Below are 17,583 nucleotides of genomic sequence, written 5' to 3' on the forward strand. Positions count from 1 at the left end.
CTGAAGGAGCGTCACAATCCCCTAGCCAAAATACACAGGGGAGGGATAAGCTACTGTAGGATTGCATACAGTATTACGGTACACCGGACTCAATCGCATAGCACACTGTCAAAACGACCACTACCCATGAACCCCCACCTCCTGAACCCCCACCTCGTGGCAGGCAGCAGTTGGGTATGGAATGAGAAATGGCATAAGCTGTGCAGGCTACGGGGCGATGCTGAAGGAGCGTCACAATCCCCTAGCCAAAATACACAGAGATACTGTAAGCGAGGTCTATGCACATTACAGTACTGTACAGTACGTTACACCGGGCTCGGTCGCATAGCAAACTGACAAAACACAAGTTTTCCAGTACATACAGTAAAGCAGGCCAAAGCTGCAGGAGAGTTTCTACTGTAAAGGTTCTATGCACCGTACGGTAATGTACACATACCTGTACAATTCTATAGCAGGGCAGACTCAATTGAAATGGCTACCGCCTGTGACTCCTACAGTAGCTCCTAGGAGGCACTCAGCTATGGAGCAAATAACAGCACAGATTTTGCAGGCTACGGGGCAATGCTGAAGGAGCGTCACAATCCCCTAGCTACAATACACAGGGGTGATAGAGATAATCGAGTGGCTGGAGGGGGGTCCCCTTGATTTAAGGGGCCCCCACTCCTCCAGGGTACTCCGGCCAGGTGTGACTAGTTGGGTATTTAATTCCATGGCCGCAGGGACCTGTATAAAAGTCTCCCCCGGCTGTGCATTATCTGTCCAGCTAGTGGAGCCCAGTGCTGATTCAAAAAATATGGGGAACCCCTACGCTTTTTTTGTCCCCCTTATTTTTTGCACCAGGACCAGGCGCAGAGCCCGGTGCTGGTTCTAAAAAGATGGGGGATCCCGTGTCCATTTTTTCCGTATTCCTTCCGGAATTCGACTGCAATTGCATATACAGTACTGTACCCCTTAATGTCACTGCTTACAGTATACAGTATTTAGACATGAGCTTGTGTACAGTATCTGTCATGAGGTGCTTTTTTCACTGACACTATAACTTTTTTCTATTGTGATATACTGTACAGAGGCGGCAAACTAGCCAAACGGGAATAATCAGCTTCTGCAGAATAAAATGAGATGCTACAGTACATGCCTATATTCTGTGAGTGACTGCGGCTCTATGAAATTAAATCAGAAAATTTAAATATGAAATGCATTACTAATGTGTGGCATTACTGTACTGTATGTGTATAAGGTGTACTACAATATTTTCTGGTGTAACATAAGGAAAGGGCACTACTGCATGGTCTAATGCAGTGGTTCTCAAACTTGGTCCTCAGGACCCCACACAGTGCATGTTTTGCAGGTAAACCAGCAAGTGCACAGATGTATTCATTACTAACTGACACATTTTAGAAGGTCCATACAGTAGGTGGAGCTAATTTTTTCACTTGTGATTCTGTGAGACCTGCAAAACCTGCACTGTGTGGGGTCCTGAGGACTGAGTTTGAGAACCTGTGGTCTAATGTAAATAAAGATGAATGTGGTGGGGTGTAATGTGAATAAGGGGCATTACTGTTAGGAGTAATGTGGTACTATGATATGATGTCATGAGAATAAGAGACACCACTGCATGATATAATGTGAATAAAGTTGCAGTACTGTGTTGTGTCATTTCATCTTCGGGTATTATTGTGTTACCATGCCCCTTCCCAGCAAGAACATACTGTACACTGTTTTGGGCTGGCACTAAATGTGCACATTGTTCTTATTTAGATTATAGGGGGTAGGAGCGCCAAAATGGGTGATGGTGCTGGGAAAGGGGTGCAGGGTTAGAGGCGGAACTACGTAGCATCTGTGCAAGAGGGCATCAGCCAAAATCTAGCCTAGGGCATCATGTTGGTCAGGTTTGGCTCTGATAATACTGTATACTGTACTCTTACTGTACTTTGCATTCAATACAGATACTGTTTGCACACAGGTTTTACATGAATCATTGGCAATGCTGCAGGAGTGTCTCATTAGGCAATCTAAAATATACCACGACTATGGGTGGGGATACAGTAGGGAAGTTCTGTCACCATAAGCTGTCTGCTGTGTATAGCATATTTCCATCTGAGATGCATTTGTGTGTTTGTAATAAGAAAAAAACATTTTACTGTACATTTAGTGGATACAGTATTTCTCCCCCATAATGACGTATCATACTGTACAGGTACCCTCATGTACTGTACCGTACCATACTGTAAAATTGAATATTTATTGGAAAAACATCAATATTAATGTAAAAATAAAGTATTACAACATCCGATTCCATGTACTGCACTGATCAAAATGTACAGTACTCTTATTCAGGACTTATAAAACTGAAAATAACTGTTCATACAGTACACATCAATAACATTACTACTGTATAATATTCTACATTAGTTTATGCAATAATCAGACAAAGGCAATTTTATCATTTTTTTTAATAATGCACCAATTTAAAATTTTAAACAGAAAATACAGAACTACATATTTGTGGCTTGACCATTTCTTTCAACTACAACAGGTAATACTTTATACAGGTGATTTATATAATTATTACAATGTTCAGGTGTGAGTACTTCTAGCCAAAATTTCTTTATCCCATCCACCAGTTGCTGTTTTGTTGTTGGCTTTGCAACACTCCTAACGTACCTCTTCAATTGAGCCCACACTAATTCGATTGGGTTCATGTCTGGTGATCTAATTAAAAAAAAAAAAAAGCGTATAGAAAAAATTAATTACAGTACATTACAGTAAATAGAGAAAATTAAACATACAATATTGTACTGTTTATTAAACAAAATTTTTTTTTACAGTACTAGAGTGCTATCCAAAATTTTACTTGTACACTGTTGAAAGAATACTCACTCTGGTGGTGTGCGTTCCCAATTCATACCTTTCTCTTCCATAAATTTGGCTGAGGCGGAGTGTTTAGGATCATTGTCTTGGAATATCCTATGGTGAGTTGGGTAATATTTATTCACAAATGGCACCATACATTTCTCTACTATTGTTTCTTGGAAATATTTCTTATCCATGATTCCTACAGAAATCAAAAAATGTTGTTCATTAATAAGCAACTCCTTTTATTGTGCAGTTACACGTACTCTACAGTACAACATGTATTTTTACAGAACACAGGCACAGAATAAAGTATAGTACTGTACTGTACCTTCGAAAAATAATAGGGGACCAGCTCCTAATCGTGATATGCCTCCCCATACATGGATTTTCAATGGATGCTTTGGGCGTGGTTTTAAAGAGATATGGTTACGTTTCCTGAATGACATTCTGGAGAACCGCTCAAGGGCAACAGACGATTCATCTGTGAAAATGACATCATCAAATGTTTCACCACTCTCAATCCATCGCCGTGCCTGTTCCACTCTCTTTTCTTTATTCACATCTCTTATCATTGGAGATATCCTGTGAAGAGCCAAAAATAATGAAATCAGATACAGTTATGAAATTACAGATTTACAGATTACTGTATATACAGTAGACTGTATGTGCAGTATACTGTATTATATACCTACTGTATACATTAAACTGTACATACAGTACATTAAGTTACATACAGAGTAATATATATATACATACTGTACATACACACAAACACACACACACAGTATACAGTATGTAATCATCACAATAAGCCGGCAATGCTTCATTGCTGTCTCTGAGTGCCTATACAGTAGGTATCTCTTTTGGGATAGAATACTGTATATACAGTATATACACACACACATACTGTATATAGTATAAAGTACACACTCTGTATAATGATTTATGGCATTATTATATCACGTATCAAGGGATTATTAACAGTGCATTTACTGTATGGTTTATACTGCTTTCAGTATTTTACCTTGTTGCGCCAAAGGTCCATCCCATTTTCCGTCGCATCCTTCTGATGCTGGTGGCCGATATGTCCAGGTCATACTTGGAATGGAGAATTCGTTTTATTTGCAGAGCAGTACGCTCATCATCCTCACGAGTTAGTTCCTCCACAATTTGTTGCACTCTCCTACAGTACAATACAGTATGAAAAATATGAATTCATGAACAGCACAATCACAGTTACAATTGATGAAGTTTTTATTTTATTTCAAAAAAATTGTTTATGGTATAAAGCAAGTCATTTAAACATTACAGTAGTGTACAGTACGTACCATGTGCATTTTGTAGGAAATACAAATCTGGGCGTTGTTCTCTCGAATGCATGATAGCGCACCGTTTCTAAAGTGACTATAATGCCACTTTCCTTGAGCCATGCATGGATCTCTTTGATGGTTTTATTTTCTTTTTTCATGTTGGCGATTATCTTGCTCATCGTTTTGTTGATAGTTACTGGCATGTTGTCCAACTATAATTCCTGTATGGAGAGAAAACATTTGTGAATACTGTAGTCTAAAATTTACACATCTGAAAATGCATAAGAGTTTTATGATAGAAGTTAATACTGTACATGTTTACTATCCAGTACCTGATGTTCAAATTTAAGTATTGTATACTGTACAGTACTGAAAATACAACTTCAGTGTTATGGACTGCAATTAGTTTCCTGTATGAAACAGATACAGTACAGTAACTAACCCTCCTTGGAAGTGCATGGGCCCTGTGAGACTTACAGTAGTGTACAGCATAAGGGTCGACTGACATGATGTACAAGCATTACATACAGTACATGTCAGTACTGTATGTAAATTCTTCAATTATTGCCTAACAACAATGCTGCTTACTGTATATTAAATACTGTAGGCCTAGAAATGTGCATCTCAATATAGTAGTTAAAAACACAGGGGCCTATGTGGATAAGCGAGTTCTATGCACACAAAAAATGGCCACCGACCGTGAACCCCCAGCACGTGGCAGCGCTCGGATATGTAGTGAGATACAGTATGGCATACATTTCACAGTTCAGGGGGCAATGCTGAAGGAGCGTCACAATCCCCTAGCTCAATTACATTGGGATAAGCGAGGTCTACTGTATGCACATTACGGTATACCGAGCTGGATCGCTTAGCAACCTGACAAAATGGCCGCCGACCGTGAACTCCCAGCACGTGGCAGCGCTCGGATATGTAGTGAGATACAGTATGGCATACATTTCACAGTTCAGGGGGCAATGCTGAAGGAGCGTCACAATCCCCTAGCTCAATTACATTGGGATAAGCGAGGTCTACTGTATGCACATTACGGTATACCGAGCTGGATCGCTTAGCAACCTGACAAAATGGCCGCCGACCGTGAACTCCCAGCACGTGGCAGCGCTCGGATATGTAGTGAGATACAATATGGCAGACATTTCACAGTTCAGGGGGCAATGCTGAAGGAGCGTCACAATCCCCTAGCTCAATTACATTGGGATAAGCGAGGTCTATGCACATTACGGTATACCGAGCTGGATCGCTTAGCAACCTGACAACATGGCCGCCGACCGTGAACTCCCAGCACGTGGCAGCGCTCGGATATGTAGTGAGAGATGGTATACATTTTAAAATACACCGGGATAAGTTATACAGGCCATGGAGCAATGCACAGGGACATTCATCATTTACGTACAGTATATAAATAATTGTAAACCGTAAATGAAAGAATTACCGGTCAAATACTGTATGACGAAACTGTGTCAATGAGCTGGAACAGTATGGCCTGTGAAGAAGTTATCGAAGGCAGAAACGGAGAGCAAATTATCAGGAGATTTCTGAAAGGTCGGAGAAGATCCACACAGCAAGTCTGCCTACGAGGAAACAGCTTTGCAAAGTGGGTAGCGGGGCGGTGACTGAGACGCTCTTTTATTCACATTCACACAAAAGGAATTCTTACCGCTGTGATTGGTGCCAATATAGGCGCATTCATCCTTACACCAATCACAGAGCATACTGTACAGGTACTTTTGAATGTGAATAAAAGAGCGTCTCAGTCACCGCCCGCTACCCACTTTGCAAATCTGTTTCCTCGTAGGCAGACTTGCTGTGTGGATCTTCTCCGACCTTTCAGAAATCTCCTGATAATTTGCTCTCCGTTTCTGCCTTCGAAAACTTCTTCACAGGCCATACTGTTCCAGCTCATTGACACAGTTTCGTCATACAGTATTTGACCGGTAATTCTTTCATTTACGGTTTACAATTATTTATATACTGTACGTAAATGATGAATGTCCCTGTGCATTGCTCCATGGCCTGTACAACTTATCCCGGTGTATTTTAAAATGTATACCATCTCTCACTACATATCCGAGCGCTGCCACGTGCTGGGAGTTCACGGTCGGCGGCCATGTTGTCAGGTTGCTAAGCGATCCAGCTCGGTATACCGTAATGTGCATAGACCTCGCTTATCCCAATGTAATTGAGCTAGGGGATTGTGACGCTCCTTCAGCATTGCCCCCTGAACTGTGAAATGTATGCCATATTGTATCTCACTACATATCCGAGCGCTGCCACGTGCTGGGAGTTCACGGTCGGCGGCCATGTTGTCAGGTTGCTAAGCGATCCAGCTCGGTATACCGTAATGTGCATAGACCTCGCTTATCCCAATGTAATTGAGCTAGGGGATTGTGACGCTCCTTCAGCATTGCCCCCTGAACTGTGAAATGTATGCCATATTGTATCTCACTACATATCCGAGCGCTGCCACGTGCTGGGAGTTCACGGTCGGCGGCCATTTTGTCAGGTTGCTAAGCGATCCAGCTCGGTATACCGTAATGTGCATACAGTAGACCTCGCTTATCCCAATGTAATTGAGCTAGGGGATTGTGACGCTCCTTCAGCATTGCCCCCTGAACTGTGAAATGTATGCCATATTGTATCTCACTACATATCCGAGCGCTGCCACGTGCTGGGAGTTCACGGTCGGCGGCCATTTTGTCAGGTTGCTAAGCGATCCAGCTCGGTATACCGTAATGTGCATACAGTAGACCTCGCTTATCCCAATGTAATTGAGCTAGGGGATTGTGACGCTCCTTCAGCATTGCCCCCTGAACTGTGAAATGTATGCCATACTGTATCTCACTACATATCCGAGCGCTGCCACGTGCTGGGGGTTCACGGTCGGTGGCCATTTTTAGTGTGCATAGAACTCGCTTATCCACATAGGCCCCTGTGTTTTTAACTACTATATTGAGATGCACATTTCTAGGCCTACAGTATTTAATATACAGTAAGCAGCATTGTTGTTAGGCTTTACGCTACCCACTTTGCAAATCTGTTTCCTCGTAGGCAGACTTGCTGTGTGGATCTTCTCCGACCTTTCAGAAATCTCCTGATAATTTGCTCTCCGTTTCTGCCTTCGAAAACTTCTTCACAGGCCATACTGTTCCAGCTCATTGACACAGTTTCGTCATACAGTATTTGACCGGTAATTCTTTCATTTACGGTTTACAATTATTTATATACTGTACGTAAATGATGAATGTCCCTGTGCATTGCTCCATGGCCTGTACAACTTATCCCGGTGTATTTTAAAATGTATACCATCTCTCACTACATATCCGAGCGCTGCCACGTGCTGGGAGTTCACGGTCGGCGGCCATGTTGTCAGGTTGCTAAGCGATCCAGCTCGGTATACCGTAATGTGCATAGACCTCGCTTATCCCAATGTAATTGAGCTAGGGGATTGTGACGCTCCTTCAGCATTGCCCCCTGAACTGTGAAATGTATGCCATATTGTATCTCACTACATATCCGAGCGCTGCCACGTGCTGGGGGTTCACGGTCGGTGGCCATTTTTTGTGTGCATAGAACTCGCTTATCCACATAGGCCCCTGTGTTTTTAACTACTATATTGAGATGCACATTTCTAGGCCTACAGTATTTAATATACAGTAAGCAGCATTGTTGTTAGGCAATAATTGAAGAATTTACATACAGTACTGACATGTACTGTATGTAATGCTTGTACATCATGTCAGTCGACCCTTATGCTGTACACTACTGTAAGTCTCACAGGGCCCATGCACTTCCAAGGAGGGTTATTTACTGTACTGTATCTGTTTCATACAGGAAACTAATTGCAGTCCATAACACTAATATTAAGCCCACTCCATTATCCACTCCTCCCCTGTGTATTAAACACCCCCTACCACCCTGGAAGTCATGTACTGTACCAGGGCCCCTTCATTCAGCACAATGCCCCCTTCTACAGTTTAGTGTTCTCCTTCCTGCCCCATCTGTGCAGTAAAGGAATAATTAGCAGAAATTATTTCTCCAGGTCCTACTGTACATACTGAGCGAAAGATAGAACCCCCCCTATCCCCCGCGGAGCATCAAAGCTGCCGCTGATAGCTCCCCCCACCCCTTCCGCTGGTGAGTGGGTAGGGGCCCCAGTGCATTGCTGTGTCCAGGGGCCCACACTGCTGTTAAAATGGCTCTAGTAATTGAGCTAGGGGATTGTGACGCTCCTTCAGCATTGCCCCTGGACTGTACCATACTGTATCTCACTCCATATCCAAGCGCTGCCACGTGCTGGGAGTTCACGGTCGGTGGCCATTTTGTCAGGTTGCTAAGCGATCCAGCTCGGTATAACGTAATGTACATAGACCTTGCTTATCCCGGTGTACTACAGGTATGTGCAGTAGTACTGAATGATTGCTATCACTTGTGGTGAAACACCTATCTTATCAAATACAGTAACTACTGTACAGTATAGTTGTTCGCACAGGTGATGGTAATCATACTGTATATTTAAACTGAAGTCCGTAACAGAGCATTCTGTCCCTCCTGCAGAGGTTCTTGTTGGGAGGCACAGGGAAAAAAGGCAAATACTGTACAGTATTTGCACTTTACTGTTGTGCACTTTATTTGAAAATGTACAGTTGTTTGCTATTTTTAGCATGCTGTGCTTTACATGTTTTCTTATTGTGGTTTTTATATTTTTAGACAAAAGACAAAGAATGCAGACTACCAGATTTTACGGGAGTGCCAAAACCCACCCATCAGTGGCACAGAAACTTGCTGCATTAGTCCCACAAAAGAAGAAGAAAACTGCCAAGGCGGCTCAGAAAGAAAATGTGGTGAAACCACGAAAAAATGCCAAGGCAAAGAATAATACGTTGGAGATGATATGTGGTGTGGCAAATGATGTAATTGTTCCATCTCCTGCAGATCACAGTGTTCAGCCAATGAATCTGGAAATACCGGTGCTAGAGGACGTGACAAACACGCTGCATCAGGAAGCTTCTTTTTTGGACCATGTAGCCACCCCTGGACAAGAAGACATGACACATTCACCACGAAGAAGGTTGCATTTCACAGATGTGAACACCAAAGTGCAGGACTGCCAGTGTACCTGTCCTGTTTTACTAAAGGAGCTACTCAGTAAGGTGACCAATATGGAGTCAGAAGTTGGTGGACAGGTCAATCAGCTGCAGACCGATGTGGCTGGCCTTAAAGAAGGCATAAAGGAACAGATGGTAGAAGCCATGAAGAAAGTCATTGAACAAACGAGGGAAGAATGGCAAGTTGGAGTTTGCCGCACCATCATTGCAACACACCACCAAGCGGTTCAAGTCAGCGGCCTGGACGACCGAGGCCTGGAGGACCGCAGAGGAGGCCTGGAGGACCGCAGAGGAGGCCTGGAGGACCGCAGAGGAGGCCTGGAGGACCGCAGAGGAGGCCTGGAGGACCGCAGAGGAGGCCTGGACGACCGCAGAGGAGGCCTGGACGACCGCAGAGGAGACCTGGAGGACCGCAGCGGACTGGACGACCGCAGAGGAGGCCTGGAGGACCGCAGAGGAGGCCTGGAGGACCGCAGAGGAGGCCTGGAGTACCGCAGAGGAGGCCTGGAGGACCGCAGAGGAGGCCTGGACGACCGCAGAGGAGACCTGGAGGACCGCAGCGGACTGGACGACCGCAGAGGAGGCCTGGAGGACCGCAGAGGAGGCCTGGAGGACCGCAGAGGAGGCCTGGAGGACCGCAGAGGAGGCCTGGAGGACCGCAGCGGACTGGACGAAGTCAGCGGCATGGACGACCGCAGAGGAGGCCTGGAGGACCGCAGAGGAGGCCTGGAGGACCGCAGAGGAGGCCTGGAGGACCGCAGAGGAGGCCTGGAGGACCGCAGAGGAGGCCTGGACGACCGCAGAGGAGGCCTGGACGACCGCAGAGGAGACCTGGAGGACCGCAGCGGACTGGACGAAGTCAGCGGCATGGACGACCGCAGAGGAGGCCTGGAGGACCGCAGAGGAGGCCTGGAGGACCGCAGAGGAGGCCTGGAGGACCGCAGAGGAGGCCTGGACGACCGCAGAGGAGACCTGGAGGACCGCAGCGGACTGGACGAAGTCAGCGGCATGGAGGACCGCAGAGGATGCCTGGAGGACCGCAGAGGAGACCTGGAGGACCGCAGAAGAGACCTGGAGGACCGCAGAGGCCTGGACCACAGCAGCGGACTGGACGAAGTCAGCGACTTGGGCGAACGCAGAGGAGACCTGGAGGACCGCAGAAGAGACCTGGAGGACCGCAGAGGCCTGGACCACAGCAGCGGACTGGACGAAGTCAGCGACTTGGGCGAACGCAGAGGAGGCCTGGACGACCACAGAGGCCTGGAGGACCGCAGAGGAAACATGGAGGACCGCAGAGGAGGCCTGGAGGACCGCAGAGGAGGCCTGGAGGACCGCAGAGGAGGCCTGGAGGACCGCAGAGGAGGCCTGGAGGACCGCAGAAGAGACCTGGAGGACCGCAGAGGAGGCCTGGAGGACCGCAGAGGAGGCCTGGAGGACCGCAGAAGAGACCTGGAGGACCGCAGAGGAGGCCTGGAGGACCGCAGAGGAGGCCTGGAGGACCGCAGAGGAGGCCTGGAGGACCGCAGAGGAGGCCTGGAGGACCGCAGAGGAGGCCTGGAGGACCGCAGAGGCCTGGACCACAGCAGCGGACTGGACGAAGTCAGCGACTTGGACGACCGCAGAGGAGGCCTGGAGGACCGCAGAAGAGACCAGGAGGACCGCAGAAGAGACCAGGAGGACCGCAGAAGAGACCTGGAGGACCGCAGAGGAGGCCTGGAGGACCGCAGAGGGCTGGACGACCGCAGAGGCCTGGATTCAAGTGTGCTGTTGCCAGGAACACCAATGATGACCAGCACACCTGCTCACAGGCCACTTCGCAATACATTCGGAGGCTCTCTGAACAATATTGCCCTGGCTGTCATCTCAACTTCCCTGGACGACCATCTGTACAGAGCTTCAAATGGACATATTCAGAAATATGCATATTCTCTGTTCCAGCACCATGTACGGTACGACAAATACTTGACGTGGGCCAATCGTGTGAACTTTGATGGTTCCAAGGGCAAACTTCCGCTGCCCAAAAATCTGGTACATGACATCATGGCTAGGTGTGAACGCCGCGTGAGGATTGGTGATCCAGAAAAGAGGAAGATAAGGGATACCATAAACTCTGTGCTGAGAACGAAGAGGAAAATGACTTGGAAGCTCGACTATGATGAAACCAGATCATTACCTACCTCCTAGCTTCAGCACATCAGCTTCACACAGCTGAAGCTAAAAAATTGTGTCAATGTACCTGTATGACCTGTACATTTTCTGGGGCTGCATGCACTGTGCTGAATCCACTTGGAGCAGCTCGGTTACTCAAAGGGGAGTGCATGAACTTGGCTCACCACATTCCTGGTAATGTAAGGGCCTGTTACAAGTTGCCCCTTTTATTCCTGTTGATTTTTTGGGCGCTGCTGTATCTATCCAGTAGCAGCCGAGTCCATTGTGCTGTGTCCATCTGGGGCCTTGGGCTGCGTTTCCATCCAGGGGCTGCTGTTGTCAGTCCTCTATTCTGGTGTCCGTATGCGACAGTGTTAAAAAGCAAAAGACAAAAACGAAAAATAATTCAAAAAAGCAAAACCTAAAAATAAAGTACAAAAACCATTACCCCGCACCACCACCACAAAAAAATAAATTATAAAAATGTTAAAGTTGATATTGTTACTGTATTTGTGCTGTTACCTTTTGATTAAAGTACCGTACAGTATGTGTGATGTTGGCTTTATTACAATACAGTACAGTATGTGTGATGTTACATGTTCCAAATGATTTTGTCCGTAAATAAAGTGTTTCTTAAAATAAACATGACGTGGTTTCCAATGTTTGTATTCCCAACTTCCTGTACTGTATAAATTAGTACTACTGTATGATGGGAATTCAATTAAGAGTGGTATACTGTATGTAAAACAACTTGGTTAGGCATCTTGCATTTCATATTTTAATAAAAACCACAGGAAACTTCTATTTTTAAAAGTTTATTGAAGAAAAAAAAGGTGTTTTTTTTTAAATAAAGTTTGAAAGTTAATTAAAACAAAAAAGTAGTTTGTTCTTCGTTACATTCTTTTCTTGTGTATATAGATATCTGTGGGGGAAAAAAAAAAAAAAGTATTAAAGTAAAGACACTCATGTTCATTTGTTTTCCAAGAAAATTTGTGGAACCACACAGCCCAGCAATAAGTCATGCTGGGCTGTGTGGTTCCACAAAAGGCATGCGGTACAAAGTGAAATAGTGGTGTCAGTGGTCAGCACTTTGACACGCTAACATTTGTGGAACCACACAGCAATGGCTGACACACATAAAATGGCTGACACACACAAAATGCCTGACACACACAAAATGCCTGACACACACAAAATGCCTGACACACACATGCTGGAGTGAAAACACATGTTTGCCAAACAGTCGACAGCACATGTCGGCCAGATGGCCGACCAAACTTGCTCCAAATCACCCCAAACTGGCCAGAAAGCACCCCAGCACACTCAGGAGGTACTGTACACCACAGCTAAATTAGGAGAGAATTTCATTACAAACAGCCAGATCTTGCAGATTATCTGCCAGATAATTGTATGGTGTACAGTATGCCTATCTTATACAGTAGAAAAAGATACTATACAATGGAGTACAAGAACAAAAATTTTTATTAAATAAAATTAAATTAAACTTAATAAAATATTAAAATAGTGGTCCACTAGGAGGTGGACCACCACCCGCTGGAGCTGGATGGCACGCTGCAACTGTTCTGTGGGAAAAAAAGGACAGTATTACAAAACAAATACTGAATACTTTACAGTGTAGTAATGGCAATACAGTACTTTACTCTATATTAGACAATATTGTTATTTACAATGTACAGTACTGTATTGTCAGTACAGTAAATCAAACACTACTGTATGCTGTCGAGGTAATTTAAACATTGCTTTAGTTTACCTCTTGTATAAGTGGGCTGCTGCCTGCCCGCTTCTGGGCCAGCCCACCTATCTTGCCCCTGTCTGGGGCCCCCATAAATAATTGGCACTATATTGGAGAAAAAAAAACATTTAGTCACATTCAAATAGTAAACAATTATTACTGTATACTGTAGGTACAGTATTATACTGTATTGCTGGTATTCAAAATATAAAGTACTGTACAAGAGTTTAGCTTCAATAGGTCATAAACAAATTGTCAAAGGAATTAAACACCACAGTACAAATACTGTAGACATTTACTGTATGTATTAGCAGTCATGACATTTCATGACCGCTTCAGAAAAAAGAGGGTTACAGTACTGTAGGTGGTGTTGTAGGGAGTACTATCCATAATAGTGGACTGTACTCAGAGCCAGCCATAAATAATATGATTCCCTAGTCAAGTTTTTGGATGCTGCCCCCTTGCACAGATGCTATTTCCGCCTCTGAGCCTGTACCCCTTTCCCAGCACCATCACCCCTCAACCATAGCAGTCGTCATTTTGGTGCTCCTCCAACTTACTGTACTGTATGTTTAAAATAGCAACAGTGTGCACATTCGGTGTGCATCCCAAAACGGTGCATGTTCTTGCTGGGAAGGGGCAAGGCCACACAGTAATTCCCCAATCTGAAATGACGCCACACAGTACTGCAACTTTATTCACAACATATCATGCAATAGTGTCTCTTTTTCTCGTTACATCATATGATAGTACCACATTACTCCTCAAAGTATTCCCACTTATTCACATTGCATCACATCATATTGCTCTTTGTTCACATTAGACCACACAGTAGTGCCCTTGCTACAGTATATGTTACACAACAAAGTACTGTATACACATAATGCTGCACATTAGTAATGCATTTTGTATGCACAGAATATACTGTAGGCATGCTGCATATCATATTAATCAGCAGAAGCTGCTTGTGCCCCTGGGCATTTGGCAAGTATGCCTATGCCTAGGGCAGGCTCAGACTGGAGATCAGTACGTAATCCCGCTGGACGGGATCCCGGCAGTCAAAATACAGACGCCGGAATCCCGACCACACAATCCCGACAGGGGCGGCGAGCGGAAAGCAGCCCCTTGCATGCTTGCTTCGCTCGCCACGCGGTGGGCACGGTGCCTCGCTACGCTCTACACACTATTATATCAGTAGTCAGGAAACGCAGCATGCATTTGTGGAGTGAAGAGGGTGAAAAAGGAGAGAAAGTACAGTTTGTACTGTAAGGTTATGTCAGAGGGTGTGAAGATGATCAGCTCAGTGTTATACATGTTACAGTAAGTTAGAATACAGTACAGTGCATTATGTATTTCTATTTTATTACCAGGTGTCTCCTCCACTGGTTGGCGACGGACTGTAAAAAGATAATACAGTACAGTTAGTCATATCAGTTTGACTTAAAATAATGTTGGAGAAAAAAAAAATACTGTAATTACAGTACCAACTATTGCTACTGTACAGTATATTTACCAAAAATGTATTCTGGCTCGTCGTCTGTGGGTAAAAGAGAAGAATATTATAAGATACAGTATACAGTAAAAAGTATAGTAATAGTACACTAGTGTCCAGGCCCAGTGTCAGGTGGGTAAAAAAAGGTATGCTTGTGACAGGCATGGTGATTCCAAGGGACCCCACCGAGACCATCAGAAAATTTGTGAGTGACCCGTATGCCGGTGATTATGACTAGAATAAGGTACAGTAGCAACTCTTTTTTCTTTTGAATTATGTATACTGTACAGTACTGTATGTGCATATTGTACAGTACACTTAAAATATTTAGCAGTTACTGTAGTGGTAATTTTTGGGATGACAGTATTAGCATACTGTAAGCATCCAACTGAGGCCCCCAAACAGATGCCGCCACTAGGTACAGTACGTGCCTCTCGTGCCTAATGGGAAATTCATCACTGACAGTATCTAGAGAGATGAATGGAGAGACAGTGACAAGGGGTGAGAGAGAGAGAGAGAGAGAGAGAAATTGAGTAAGATGGGTGTTTTTTTTAGAACAGGATGTTGTCCATACAGTAGCAACCAATCAAATATTACCTACTGTACTGTATTATCGTCTGTAAGTGTAACTAGATACTGTAAATGTTAATGTGGGATGTGATCGGTTGCTACTGTATGGGCAATATCACCAGTTCAAACAAAAACAATTTTCATCCGATTTCTACGCATTTGCCAGAAAAATCTGATGAAAAGTGCTACTCTGATGGCATCAGATCAATGTCAGTAATAATTCTTACCACTAAATGCAGCAGCATCATCATCATCCTCCTCCTCCTCCGTGGCCTGTTCCAGTGTAGGGCCTGTGAAAAAAAACATTAATGTGAAAAAAAAAAAAGGTTAATTCCAGGAAATACACATACCCTCCAACATGGTACAAAATGCTCTGGTTCTGGACTTCCCTCTTAATTTATTATTGCCATCACCTGTGAAGAAACAGCTTTCTTATCATATAACTAGTTCAACACAGGTGATGGAAATCATAAATTAAGAGGGAAGTCTAGAAACAGAGCAGTGCGGCGGGTCATGTTGGAGGGTCTGCATACAGAAACATAGAATTTGATGACAAATACTGTAAGAACCACTTTGCCCATCTAATCTGCCTCTTTTTTTTAACCTTTTTTTTACATCAAACCTTATAACAATTTTCCCCAAACATCACATGATGCAAAGATAAATAAATAAAAAAATAAATAAAAAAAGAGGTGCAAGATGGAATTGTGATTGGGCCCTCCCAACCACCCTTATGTTATATAAACAGGGTCTGCCACACGACTGTGGCTGAAATGACTGGTTGGTTTGGGCCCCCACCAAAAAAAGAAGCAATCAATCTCTCCTTGCTCAAACTGGCTCTACAGAGGCACGATGTACCGGACTGGACTTACTTAATGGGTGCAGTGTGGTGAGGGACAGAGAGTCCTGGTCCTCCTCCTCCTCCTCCGCCACCGCCTGTGACAGTGTAGGGCCTGTGAAAGCAAAAAATCCATGAAATATACTTTTGTATTCTGTGTTGAATACAGTAAAGCAAAAATTCAGTCAGGAATTGGAGGAGGAGAGTAAATTTCGCACACAGAGACGAGAATGTCGAGGCCAGAATCAGGGGGTAGTGGAGGAGGGTTAGGATACCGTACCTCACCCTGTTGGGATTGCTGCAATCAGGATGCCACTGTCGGTCACCTGACCGCTAGAATCCTGACTGCTGGTCACGCAAACCCAACCCATTGGTTTAACACAATGTACAGTACAGTACAATACTGCAGTTTACTTACCAAGTTGGGGAGAGGGTTTTTCATCCTCACTGTCAATAATTACTGAGTTGAAAATAAAAAAATATTATAAACAAAATACAGTAGAGTACAGTTACTACAAAATTGCACAGTAGTACAGTGCTACAGGAGGCAGAGATATATTCATAATACAGTAGGAGCAGAATGACTGTCCAGCGGTAGGGGACATACAGTACTGTATTTAAAAGACCTGCTGTCTGGATCCCGACATTCAGAATGCAGAGTGTGGATTCAGAGTATGATTGGAGGGTTAGGCTAGTGGAGGGTGGGTCGGATGCACAATTTTGGGCACCATAATACAAAATGGATATCGTGGAACTACAAAAGGTTTAGAGGCGGGCGACCAAAGTGATGAAGTGGATTGAGAAGATGGAATACAAGGAAAGGCAGGCTAGGCATGTTTACATTGGAAAAGAGGAGATTAAGAGGGGACATGATTAACCTTTACAAATATACTGTATACAGTAAGGGGACAATACACAGGAACGGTTTTTGATAAGATGGACACAGAGGACACGTGCACAGTAACTCTTGTTGAAGTAGAGGCGATTTCGCACAGAGGCGAAAAGGGGTCTTCACAGTGAGGGAAATACTGTACAGTACATGTTTGGAATTCCCTGCCTGAAAAGTAATAAAAGTGGACTTGGTCAATACTTTTAAGAATGGGCTTGAGAAAATCCTACTGTACTTACTATAATCTGGCTCCTCTTCCCCCGAATCAATGGGAATGAGCTCCTCCTCTGTATCAATTACGAGGCGGTCTGTGTGTAAAAGATGACAAGTATTGTAAAATACAAAAATTACAGTAATACTGTAGGAAACTAGTGTGTCTGTAACAAAAAGTAATTATTACCACTTCCGGAGCTCTCGGATGCAGCAGCAGGTGGTGGTGGTGGTGGTGTTGGTACTGTGGGAAAAAAAATAACAGTACTGTAAGTGAAGCTGTCAATTGGAAACATGTACTGTACAGTATCCAGGACACATGTACAGTAGTGTAACAACGATGACAGTAGCACCAGAATTCTCGTTACACAATACCTGGCAGCGCAGCAGGTGG

The 17,583-nt window shown here is 44.3% G+C and overlaps 1 long non-coding RNA gene across 1 annotated transcript; it reads right to left on the reverse strand.

Moving 5' to 3' along the window:
* Positions 1–14,557: 14,557 nt before the first annotated feature.
* Positions 14,558–17,282, reverse strand: LOC134911585 (uncharacterized). The gene is made up of 6 exons (XR_010176698.1): positions 17,219–17,282; positions 16,509–16,550; positions 16,125–16,205; positions 15,480–15,542; positions 14,704–14,727; positions 14,558–14,587 (listed from the first exon to the last, which is right to left on the reverse strand). It is a non-coding gene; the product is annotated as an uncharacterized LOC134911585 (long non-coding RNA).
* Between the last annotated feature and the right edge of the window lie 301 nt (positions 17,283–17,583).

This window comes from Pseudophryne corroboree, chromosome 4 (genome assembly GCF_028390025.1).
Source record: "Pseudophryne corroboree isolate aPseCor3 chromosome 4, aPseCor3.hap2, whole genome shotgun sequence".
NCBI lineage: Eukaryota > Metazoa > Chordata > Amphibia > Anura > Myobatrachidae > Pseudophryne > Pseudophryne corroboree.